General features: G+C 47.2%; 1 protein-coding gene across 3 annotated transcripts in view; it reads right to left on the bottom strand.

Moving 5' to 3' along the window:
• The window catches only part of SCAP (SREBF chaperone), a 95,161-nt gene extending 93,963 nt beyond the window's left edge, over positions 1-1,198 (bottom strand). For 2 of the 3 annotated variants that reach the window (XM_088831830.1, XM_055413699.2), the window contains exon 1: positions 1,043-1,198. The gene's annotated coding sequence lies outside the window, so the exon portion shown is untranslated. The remainder of the gene's footprint in view (positions 1-1,042) is intronic. The other variant, XM_055413698.2, reaches the window with a different exon arrangement.
• Between the last annotated feature and the right edge of the window lie 11,695 nt (positions 1,199-12,893).

Below are 12,893 nucleotides of genomic sequence, written 5' to 3' on the forward strand. Positions count from 1 at the left end.
AAGAAAAGCGGGGTCTCTCAAACACCACATGAGTTCATAATCAATGAGAATTATGTCAGCTTCAATAAACCACTGAAAAAATAACTGTAGAGATATCTTAATACACATTTTGGGTTTGTTTTTTTACATCGCGTGTCCCCCACGGGAAATGCTGCAAATATGTGAGACACCTAAAACTCATCAACATAAAATTATAGATACACGTCTTCAATTAGAGGATCACCCAAAAATACACCCAACCGGACACCCTTGCCCCTGACTCCCTCACAAAAACTCGATACCCTAAGATGGCAGCACCCCCGTAAGGACACTGCATAACCCAACTTCACAAACGTTGGGTCAGAAGCACACTCAAAGCTAGCATCGCGAAAGAAACCTTTACTACGTCCTCTTCACAAAATGTATTGCAAAATCCCCAGAAGGAGTTTAGTCGCCCAGCCCTATCACCACAGAAGGTGCGGGCAGTGAGTGAGACGACCGGGACTCGTCTCCACGGCCAAGAGCAAGTCCACCCGCACTGCCACTCTGACTTCAGGCTCCTGCATGGCACACTGGGGCAATCAGCCCACCCCGAGCATATAGAACCCAGGGAAGCAGCCAGTTACGTGTTGCCTCTCAATCAGATCTCGCAGAAGAGACAGGTGCGGACAGCGTGCTCTCCCCTCCCCTCAACACCCAGACAGTCCAAAAGCAGGTTCTAGAGCCGGCAGCTCCCCGGGGCACGGCGGGGCCCCGGGGGCGCAACAGCGCGACCCCCTGGTCAGGCCAGCGGGCGGCGGGGGCGAGGTGGGCGGCGGGGGCGAGGAGGGCGGCGGGCGCGCGCGGTGGGCCCGACCGGGAGCGCGGCCGCGGTGAGGCTGGGGTCGCGGCAACCCGGCCCCGTCTCCGGCCGCGGGCTCCCGGCGCGGCCCTCACGGCTGCTGGACAGCGCCCACGCCGGCGCGCCCTCCGCCCCGGCGGCCCGCATCCCGGAACCGCGCGGGCCGCGCAGCGTGAGGCCGGGGCCGGCCGGCGGGCGCTGAGGGGACGCGCGCGGAGGTACCTGTGGCGGCAACAGCTTCTCGGCGGCGGCGGCCGCGGCGGGCGGACGGGGGCGGGGCGCGGCGTGCGCGCTCCCGGGCCGCGCGGTCCGGAGCGAGGCGCCCTCCTCCTCCCTCCCTCCCTCTCTCTCCCGGCCGCCCGGCGCCCGCGCAGCTCTCCGCCCCTTCACCTCTCACCTCCTACCTTTCCCCTCCCGCTCCCACCGCCCTCCGCACGTGCTCCCAGCGGCGCGCGCATGCGTGGTCGAGCCCCGCCGCCCGCGACTCCCGCTCGCCCCCTGGTGGACGCCGGGCCGAACGACTCCCTGGTGGGGAAGATGTTCGGGTGGGGCCGGCGGGGCAGAGCGTCACGCTGAGACAGAGACCCGAGCACAGCACCAGAGCTTTTTAACAGCACGTTCAAGGGTATATTAGAAAGAACACGCACAGGACGCCGGTGTTCCCTGTTTTATAACAGCGAAAAATTAAAAGCAGGTGAAGTATGCAACAAATGCAGTTGGGTCAAATTATGTCCATGAAAGTGACTTTATCCAAGGCCTTTTGAAAACGATGTTGCTGTTCAGTTGCTAAGTCGTGTCTGACTCTTTGCGACCCCATGGGCTGTAGTAGGCCAGGCTCCACTCTCCCTTGGAATTTGCTCAAGTTCATGACCATTTGGTTGATGATGCTATCCTACCATTTCATCTTTATCTTTAAAAGGATAAGTTTTATGAATACTTAACTAATGTGGATGTTGGCAATTTGAGCTCTAGTTCCTCTGCCTTTTCTAAAACCAGCTTGAACATCTGGAAGTTCACGGTTCACATATTGCTGAAGCCTGGCTTGGAGAATTTTGAGCATTACTCTACTAGCGTGTGAGATGAGTGCAATTGTTTGGTAGTTTGAGCATTCTTTGGTTTTGCCTTTCGTTGGGATTGGAATGAAAACTGACCTTTTCCAGTCCTGTGGCTACTGCTGAGTTTTCCAAATTTGCTGGCATATTGAGTGCAGCACTTTCACAGCATCATCTTTCAGGATTTGAAATAGCTCAATTGGAATTCCATCACCTCCACTAACTTTGTTCGTAGTGATGCTTCCTAAGGCCCACCTGACTTCACATTCCAGGATGTCTGGCTCTAGGTGAGTGATCACACCATCATGATTATCTGGGTCATGAAGATCCTTTTTGTGCAGTTCTTCTGTGTATTCATGCCATCTCTTCTTAATATCTTCTGCTTCTGTTAGGTCCATACCATTTCTGTCCTTTATCGAGCCCATCTTTGCATGAAATGCTCCCTTGGTATCTCTAATTTTCTTGAAGAGATCTCTAGTCTTCCCCATTCTGTTGTTTTCCTCTATTTCCTTGCACTGATCGCTGAGGAGGGCTTTCTTATCTCTCCTTACTCTTCTTTGGAACTCTGCATTCAGATGCTTATATCTTTTCTTTTCTCCTTTGCTTTTCACTTCTCTTCTTTTCACAGCTATTTGTAAGACCTCCTCAGACAGCCATTTTGATTTTTTGCTTTTCTTTTCCATGGGGATGGTCTTGATCCTTGTCTCCTGTACAGTGTCACAAACCTCCAACCATAGTTCATCAGGTACTCTGTCTATCAGATGTAGTCCCTTGAATCTCTTTGTCACTTCCACTGTATAATCATAAAGGATTTGATTTAGGTCATACCTGAATGGTTTAGTGGTTTTCCCTACTTTCTTCAATTTAAGTCTGAATTTGGCAATAAGGAGTTCATGATCTGAGCCACAGTCAGCTCCCAGTCTTGTTTTTGCTGACTGTATAGAGCTTCTGACAACATCTGCTGGATCATGGAAAAAGCAAGAGAGTTCCAGAAAAATATCTATTTCTGCTTCATTGGCTATGCCAAAGCCTTTGACTGTGTGGATCACAATAAACTGTGGAAAATTCTGAAAGAGATGGGAATACCAGACCACCTGATCTGACTCTTGAGAAACCTGTATGCAGGTCAGGAAGCAACAGTTAGAATTGGACATGGAATAACAGACTGGTTACAAATAGGAAAAGGAGTACATCAAGGCTGTATATTGCCACCCTGCTTATTTAACTTACATGCAGAGGACATCATGAGAAACGCTGGGCTGGAAGAAGCACAAGCTAGAATCAAGATTGCCGGGAGAAATATCAATAACCTCAGATATGCAGATGACACCACCCTTATGGCAGAAAGTGAAGAGGAACTAAAAAGCCTCTTGATGAAAGTGAGAGAGGAGAGTGAAAAGGTTGGCTTGAAGCTGAACATTCAGAAAACAAAGATCATGGCATCTGGTCCCATCACTTCATGGGAAATAGATGGCGAAACAGTGGAAACAGTGTCAGACTTTATTTTTGGGCTCCAAAATCACTGAAGATGGTGATTGCAGCCATGAAATTAAAAGACACTTACTCCTTGGAAGGAAAGTTATGACCAACCTAGATAGCATATTAAAAAGCAGAGACATTATTTTGCCAACAAAGGTCCGTCTAGTCAAGGCTATGGTTTTTCCAGTGGTCATGCATGGATGTGAAAGTTGGACTGTGAAGAAAGCTGAGTGCAGAAGAATTGATGCTTCTGAACTGAGGTGTGGAGAAGACTCTTGCGAGTCCCTTGGACTGCAAGGAGATCCAAGCAGTCCATCCTAAAGGAGACCAGTCCTGGGTGTTCATTGGAAGGACTGATGTTAAAGCTGAAACTCCAATACTTTGGCCACCTCATGCAAAGAGTTAACTCATTGGAAAAGACCCTGATGCTGAGAGGGATTGCGGGCAGAAGGAGAAGGGGACGACAGAGGATGAGATGGCTGGATGGCATCACCGACTCGATGCACATGAGTTTGGGTGAACTCCAGGAGTTGGTGATGGACAGGGAGGCCTGGCGTGCTGCGATTCATGGGGTTGCAAAGAGTCAGACACAACTGAGCGACTGAACTGATCTAATGTGGAAAGATGTTCTTAAGAGAAGGTTCAAACTGAGCTCAATTTAAGAAAAGATCCAAGGAAAGGATTCTAGGGTGATGCTGATGGTGCTCAGTGGACACCTCTGGATGAAGGAGTAGGGTGCTGAGATTTTTCCATCTGCTTTTTCTACATGGAACACTCTTGTTGTAATAGCAATAGCTATGTCCACCGTTTACTCTGTGCCAGGTGCTTGAAACCAAGTCACCCTAAAACCAAATTCCTCTGTGGAGTTTCTGATTAACCTCTCTAGCCAAAGTGTTACTCCCTTTCTTGTCCGATGCCTGTTTCCCTTGAGACTGAGGAGTATCAGAGTAAAGAGGGGATTGAAACCAAGCAGGACCCTGTGATGCCCTCCAATAAGCAGGTAAGTTAGGGGGTGCCCGGAGAAAGAATACCAGATGTGGCTTTCTTGACATTTTGTGATCCAGTCCTATGATTTAAGGGCCCTGTAAGGGCCACCACGATGCTTCCCTTGAACAGGTGTCAGTAGTTAATGATCTTAAGGGAAGAGAGAAATGCAGGAACAGAAAAAAAGGCCATCAATCAATAGTCCAGGGATAGAACAGAGACCTAGTTCCCCCTCAAGGGAGACACACAACCATACATCTTTGAGCTCTCCTGGAACCAGGCCTGCACCCAATGGAGGATGAACAATGGTGTTGACCCTCCTGACTTCAGTCAACTAAAGCTTGGACTGCAGATTCAATCCCTGGATCGGGAAAACTCCCTGGAGTAGGGAAATGGCAACCCACTCCAGTATTTTGCCTGGAAATCCCATGGACAGAGGAGCCTGGTGGGCTCCACAGTCCAGGGGTCGAAAAAAGTCAGACATAACTGAGCACACATGCACTCACCCTTAGCTTAAACCTTTCCCAATTTTGCTGTTTGGGGAGACGCTGCTTTGGGAAAGATGCCTGGTGTTCTCCTTACTTGCTGCAAGTAATCATCAAGCGTTCCTTCTCACAAACTTCAACTTTCTTGTGTCTGTTGCCTCAGTACCCACCAAGAGGCGAACCTGGTTTTCAGGTAACACTCCTGGGTAAATAAAGCCTTTCTGTGGTGTCCCTGTTTCTTGTTTCTAGCAAAAAGGCTTGACCTTCCCTGAGTTCCAAAGGGCAAATTCAAACAGTGACTAATCCAGGAAGTGAGGGAATGCAGGAACAGAGGAAAACAGTTCTGGTTCCTCCACCAGGGATTTATATAACAACAAAGCCCTTTGAGTTCTTCTACTTGAAGGAAGGCCCACAGCCAGGTGGACGTGTGGTGGGCATTCAGGTCTTTCAAGCACGAGTCGCCCATTCCCCTCAAGTGACCCTTGGAATATACCTTTCTCTGTTCCAGAGGCCTACATTTCTGTTTGTCGGGTCTCATTGTTGGGCCACCATGTGGATTTGGGTTGGACGACATGGCTGAGCTGAGCAATTTGCACAGTCCTTGCATTTGACTTTCCAAGCTAGGTCTCGTTACTAGGTCTCACAAGAAGAGGCTCTGCCCAGGACGAGGGTACAGGGCCCAGAGGACCCAGTGCGGGTCCGTTCCTGGGACGGGTAGTGATCGTCTGCGGGTCTGAGGAAACCTTGGCCTGATCATGCCACACAGAGGTCTCAAATGTCAGGGGTCAGCCTCACCCCGTCATGCTACCCTGGGCACACTCCCCTAAGTTTACCCACATCCACCCCGCAGCTATATGGACATGCAGACGAACCCTGTCCTGCCCTTGAGGGTGGCATCGCTGGGGTTGCATAAAGGGCAGATGTAACCACACCAAGGCAAAAATCAGTGGCGGCCCTTCGGGCAGCTCCAGCCCCCATCACCCCTCACAAGCCAGTCATGCCCCCTCCCATCAACCCTGTACCAACATCTCCAAAACCTTGCCTTCCTCCTCGCCCACACCACCGTCATGGCAAAGTGAAACAATAATGGTGTTGGGCTGCACCCCCACAGGCTTACAAGCCCTGTGCTTGCCCGCTTCAAGACGGAAGAACGAGCCTGGAGTCAGCAACAGAGACATAAACAGTGTGAAGAGGTGATTCCCAACCTCTTTGGCACCGGGGACTGGTTTTGTGAAGACAATTTTTCCATGGACTGGGGAGTGGAGGTCAGGGGTGGTTTGGGGATGATTCAAGAGCATTACATGTATTGTGCTCTTTCTGTTGTTATGGTATCAGCTCCACCTCAGATCACCAGGCATTAGATCCTGGAGGTTGGGGACCCCTGCTATAAAGGATGGGGGAGCTTACCTCGTCTAAAGCAAGGTCCTGAAGCAACACCCCACCAGCGGTAAGCGGGACATGGAAGAAAGGGAAACTGATTACCAGCTGTAGGGGAATTTATGTCAGGTGGGCACATAGGTTACCAGAGAAACCAGTGCGAGGAGCATGCACCAGATGGGCCCTTTGATCAGAACAATCACTAGCTGGGGTGGGGCAAGTACTAGGAAGGTCAGGCAGGTGAGCAGCGAATGGGTGAAGCAGGCATGTCTCGGGCAGGGGAGTGTACCAAGAGCAAGAGAACAGCCATCTTGAGTGGCCTGACCGTACAAATGGGGACACTGACCTCGGCCCAGAGTGACCTTTGAACATTTTGCCCTGTATTCAGACTTGGATTGTGGCTTTAAAAGAGAATGTTTATTCTATGAAGGAAGAATTTTTTTTGTTCTTTTTAGAGGGGCAACAACAGAGAGCAGTATAGGGGAGCCTGACCTACACCCTCACCCAGCTCACATCACTCGACGTCTAATCCTTTATAACCCATCACCAGGCCCCTCGGAAGCCTTGGGCAAAAGGTACCTCCGTTCTTTGTCCCCAGTCTTCCTTCACTCTCCACTGCCTCGTTCCTTTTGACAAATATGAAGTCTGTCCAACGTTTTTCATTTTCTGAGTGATGTCACCCTGCGTGACCAGGTCCCGCTCTCTTCCTTTCACCATCAAATTCCCACAAAGAATATGGCTCTGAACTTGGCTCACAGCAGAAAATCTTGGGGGAGTGTTCAGTTAAGCCAGAGTCTTCCTGAGCCCCACTCCAGGCCCACGGGACCGAAGTCTTCTCTCCAGAGAGCACTGGAAATTGTTTTCACAACCCCCACCACAGGGATGAACGTGACTCGGCTGTCTTTGGGCACTCCTGTCACCCTGCCTACTCCCCATCCCTTCCCCACCTACCCATTTCACCCAACCTTAGTTTACAGGGGCTGACCCTCAACAAGATCTGTATGCCTTCTCCCAAAACACGAGGGCCTCCAGAACTGACACTTGGTTAAGTGCTCCTGCGCCCCGCAGCACTGCCCCGAATCCCCCACTGCACAAGAACCACTGGGGTCCCTCTGGGGACCCTAAGGCTCACGGGTCCGGGGTGAATCCATTCTTGAATATCCCCAAGGAATTGAACGTAAAGTGGCCATGATCTTAGGGCTTCTCCAACAAATTATTATGAAAACACGGGGAAAAGTTGAAAGAACCATCTAGTTAACAACAGTGTATTCTAGATTCTACAACTATTAACATTTTCTAGTGGTAAAGAGAGAAGGCAATGGCAAGCCACTCCAGTACTCTTGCCTAGAAAATCCCATGGATGGAGGAGCCTGGTAGGCTGCAGTCCATGGGGTCGCTAAGGGTCGGACACGACTGAGCGACTTCACTTTCACTTTTCCCTTTCACACATTGGAGAAGGGAATGGCAACCCACTCCAGTGTTCTTGCCTGGAGAATCCCAGGGATGGGGGAGCCTGGTGGGCTTCCGTCTGTGGGGTCACACAGAGTCGGACACGACTGAAGTGACTTAGCAGCAGCAGCAGCAGCAGCAGCAATGGTAAAGAATGCACCTGCCAGTGCAATACATGTACGAGATGTGGGTTCGATCCCTGGGTTGGGAAGATCACCTGGAGAAGGGTGTGGCAACCCACTCCAATATTCTTGCCTAGAAAAGTCCATAGACAGAGGAGTCTGGTAAGCTACAGTCCACGAGACTGCAAAGAATCAGACACACCTGAGCACACAAACAGTATCGCATGTTTTTCTAGAAATAACCAAAAACACCATCCCTTGATCCATCTATCTTACTTCTTATGCATTTTCAGGTAAGTTGCAGATGCCTGATTTTAGTTTTTAAATACAATTCAGGTGGAACAGCTTGTCAACTGAAAAACAACACATAACCTAGACGTAAGAGTGGTGTTTTCTTTGGGGACATGACAGCCAACTAACTATAGCCTGAAACCAGCCTCTCAGAAAGCTCGGAGGAACTGTTTCAAAGAGGTAAGCGATGAGCCAAGATACACAGCAAACAAGCAAAAAACATGTAGTCAAGCACCAAAAGCCAACTGCTAATCAGAAAGACATCTTGAGTACAGGAAGACGTAGAGTCTGGGCTCACTGAAGTCACATCTTAACCGTGAGGGCTAGTACCCTGGTTTTCTTCATCCTGAATGCCCTTCGGGGTGTACTGCTGGTGGGAGGTAGGCAGCTGCAGTGGCTGATGTCTCAATGGCAGGCAACATGTTTTATTGAAATGGTCTACAAGCTCCACTTTGCCCTTCCTACCCAAAGCTCAACCGTATTTTGGATTGCTCCCCATGGTAAATTAAAAAATAAAAACGGAGCTGAAGAGTTCATCCAGAAGTAATAACAATTCCCAGTTCTTGAGATTCCATGCGGAGCCAAATCTCATGACAACCTTGAAAAATAAGGGCTAGGTCTATTTCACAAACGAAGACAACTTCCTTGAGAGGCGAGGACATTTGCCCAGGGTCACTCTGGTAACTGATCAAGCCACAGGACTCTGGCTGAGTTCCAGCCCACTGCCTGGCCACCTCAGCCTGTCATGGACACAGAGAAGGGTGTTCATGATGAAACAGCACTCTCTTTGCAATCACTTGCACTACTGGTCATGCTCATGCTGAATTAAGCGTTAGTGATAGCAGCTGGCAACGTGAGAAGAGCGCAAAGGGCCGCTTTAGGACCAGATTCCTTGGATTTGAGTTAAGGGTCTGACATGCAGCTGCTCTGCAGTTGGGAAAATGAACTTAACCTCAGGGAACCTGGATTTCAAAGTCAGGTTCCAAGACGCAACCAAGAAAACTGACCTCTGTGGTTTCCAAAAAACTTACATCACTATGAACACAGGTAAAAGTCTTAGATTCTGAGAGCCAGCAGTCATCTGAATAACTGTGATAATGGTCATTAAAAATACTCAAAATCTCCAAGTTGTATGACTATTCAGTCAATGCCTTTATTAACTATCAAGTTCCTACGTGTCAGAGACAGGGATCCAAGTTAATTCTCTGCACTGGAGAAGCTGTCTTAGTGCATGCCTTCAAACAAAATCTTACAGGCAATATTACGAGGTCATAATAGCTGCCAATAATAGTGACAACTATTGATTGTAAAGCCCAGCTTTACAATATTATTAATACCTCATAAAATCCTCACCATAGACTTTAGAGACAGGTCAGGTACAGACGCCTCATTTTAAGGATACAAAAATGAAAGCACCCAGAGCCATAACAACTTGTTTGAGGTCAGAAAGAGGCAGCATCAAATGGCAATCTGCACAACCCCTAAGTCGAACTTTCGCCACTGAGCTTCCAAGTGCTGTGGGTGGGAGTTGGTGGGCAGGACACCAAAGAGAAGGGACCACCAAGGGGATGCTGTATGAGCAGGGCCTTGTAAGAGTTTGCAACAAGAGCTACTACTTAAACCACGTGCCAGGGCTACCTTACATTCATCATTTATTTGATCCTGACAATGTTTTAAACCCCATGAAACAGGCTTCTTATCTCCCCATTTTGTAGATGATGAAACTGAGGGCTGGCACTTGAGATTATAGTCAATGACTTCATTGTTCCCTTCTCTGTGAGTAGATCCTACACACAGCCCTGCCCACTGTTAAGTGACTGTGGTCCCTCCCTGTAGCGTGAGCAACTTGTGTCAGCCCTGGCCACATGTCTTGCTTTGGTCAGTGGAGTGTGAGTGAACATGACCTCCACAGGTCTGGCAGAAGTTTTAAGCGCCATTGCTTGTGTGGATCAGCCTCTTTTTCTTTCCCTTGGACAAAAGAGCAACAGTCCTGCTTTGGGACTGCTCCTTCTACTTGGGTCCCAGACTGAGAGGTCCTGGAGCAGAACTGTAGCAATGAGCCTCGGGCCCTGGACATGTCATGCGAGTGAAGACTATGTTTGTTAATGGAAGTCACTAGGATTTGGGGACTGTTTGTTACTAACACAGAGCTTTCAGTGGAGAGGAGTCAGGATGCTAACCTTCAGTTCAGTTCAGTTCAGTCGCTCAGTCGTGTCCGACTCTCCGCGACCGCATGAATCACAGCACGCCAGGCCTCCCTGTCCATCACCAACTCCCGGAGTTCACTCAAACTCATGTCTATTGAGTCGGTGATGCCATCCAGCCATCTCATTCTCTGTCGTCCCCGTCTCTCCCCCCCAAATCCTTCCCAGCATCAGAGTCTTTTCCAGTGAGTCAACTCATCGCATGAGGTGGCTAAGGTATTGGAGTTTCAGCTTAGTACCCATCATTTAAATGCCATAAAATTCACCTGTTTCAAGTATAAAGATTTTTAGTGAAGTGCAACTATCACCATAATATAACTTTAGAACACTCACCATCCCAAAAAGCAGCCCAGTGGAGCTGTTTCTCATTTTTACCACCCTGACCCCCTGCGCCCATCCCATCGGACTGATCGATATGTAGTCTGTGTGTCTGGCACAGGGCTATGGAAGTTCACCCATCTTGTAGCATGCATCCATACTCCACTTCTGTTTATGCCAAACAGTACTTTATTGCATGGACATACCAGACTTTGTCTATTGGGTTGTTTCCACTTTCTGGCAATGATAAATAATACCACTGTGAACATTCACATGGGTGTTTGTGTGGATGTATGTTTTCATTTCCCTTGGGTAAGAACCTAGAAACTGAATGGCTGGGTCATGCAGTAAATCTATATTTAACATTTTTAAGAAACTGCCCAACCATTTTCCAAAGTGGCATTACTATTTTACGTTTCTGCCTGCATAAGTAAGGGTTCCAATTTCTCCTTATCCTTGCTAACACTTGTAATCGTCAGATTTTTTTTCATATAGCTGTTTCAGTGCTAATATGGTGGCATCTCATGGTGGTTTTAATCTGTATTCCCCTAATGGCTAAAGATGCTGATCAACTTTTTATGTGTGTGTTGGTTATTCCTATGCCTGTTTTGGTGAGGTGTCTATTCAAATCTTTTACCTGTTTTTTAACTGGGATAGTTGTCTTCTTATTGAATTGTAAGAGTTCTTTATATATTCTGGATACAAGTCTCTTATTGTATATCTGGTTTACAAATGCTTTTTTCAGAAAAACAAATAGAATGGGTAATTATTTCAGAAATAAATAGTACTAGAACTGATACAACAAAGAAAAGTAGCCATAAGTAAAGGCCAAAAACAAAGAAAAAGTTTTAAATTACCTCCGAAAAGTTACTTGACCTTGACCAACCCAAGTCCAAGTTCTAAGTTAGAATAAGAAGCACTAAGAATTTCAAAACATAGAAAAAGCAGCAAGTTCCTCAACATGGCTAATGAGACACATACTGCTCTATGTTCAAACAACTACAATTTTTTACATGACAGGAAAAAGTCCCGAAGAATATTTTAGACCTTGGTAAGATCTGGTAAATTTCATCTGGCTAAATACTGGGTTGGACCAATATTTATCCATAAGATGTTGCCAAAAAATGCAAATGAACTTTCTGGCCAACCCAGTAAGTGGACATAATATCCTTTAAGTGAAGACTATTTTTTTTTTGCCTCACCAAACAGACTGTGGGATCTTAGTTCCCTGACCAGGAATTGAACCTGGGTCCACAGCAGGGAAACCCCAAGTCTTAATGACTGGATCACCAGGGAATTCCCAATAATGAAGAATCTTGATACTGACATACGCTAACCTTTCAATAGTTACTAAAGACAAATTTCAGAGAGGTTCATTTATGAACTTCACACATAAATAAACCAAAAATACATAAAGATATACATACATGGTCTAACTCTACATCCTTTAATTCTCAATTCTGTTGACTGTCTCCTCCCTGGAATGTCAGTTCCACGAGGGCAGAGACCTATTTTATCATTGTCACACCCTCAGAAAGTGTTAGTCGCTCAGTCGTGTCTGACTCTTTGTGACCCCATTGACTGTAGCCCGCCAGGCTCCTCTGTCCATGGTATTTCCCAGGCAAGAATACTGGGGTGGGTTGCCATTCCCTTCTCCAGAGGATCTTCCCGAGCCAGGGATCAAACCTGGGTCTTCTACATTGCAGGCAGATTCTTTGCCATCTGAGCCACCAGGGAAGCCCCACACCCTCAGAAGGTGCTCAATATTTGCTGAATGGATATATGTTCTAAGGAAACAAGTATCTGCCCCAATCCCCAAAGAGGCATAGTATATAAAATTCATAACAGCATAATTTATAATTACAAAAATCAGAACCCACATGCCCAGAGAATAGCTATGCAAATTAGAAATTAATGACACCATAAAATGCTAAGTAGCCATTAAACATTAAAAGTTTACTGAAAATGTTTATAAACCAAGTGAAAAAATAGCATATCATGTAAAAAGTGTCCTGTGGTGCCTTACCCAGTCAGAACTGCAGCTCATATGAAGCGTATATAATGAAATACTAGTAAAAGAATCGCATTCTTTAATAACTACTTTAAGTGACTTATACTCGTAATTTTAAAATATTCTATCAAATGCCGTATTTTGAGAAGAAAAGCAGCTACTGTGTCAATGGAAAAACCTACACAATAGTCAGCACGACTTGAGCAGGGCAATAAACTGTTCCCTTTTACAAAGCTAAAAAATGTTAACAGTAAGTTAAAAGTAAACACTGGTTATAAAAATTTCCTTAGTCCCTGCAAAG

This window comes from Moschus berezovskii, chromosome 24 (assembly GCF_049115385.1).
Source record: "Moschus berezovskii isolate FMDL1 chromosome 24, NW_MosBer_1.0, whole genome shotgun sequence".
NCBI classification, from domain to species: Eukaryota; Metazoa; Chordata; class Mammalia; order Artiodactyla; family Moschidae; genus Moschus; species Moschus berezovskii.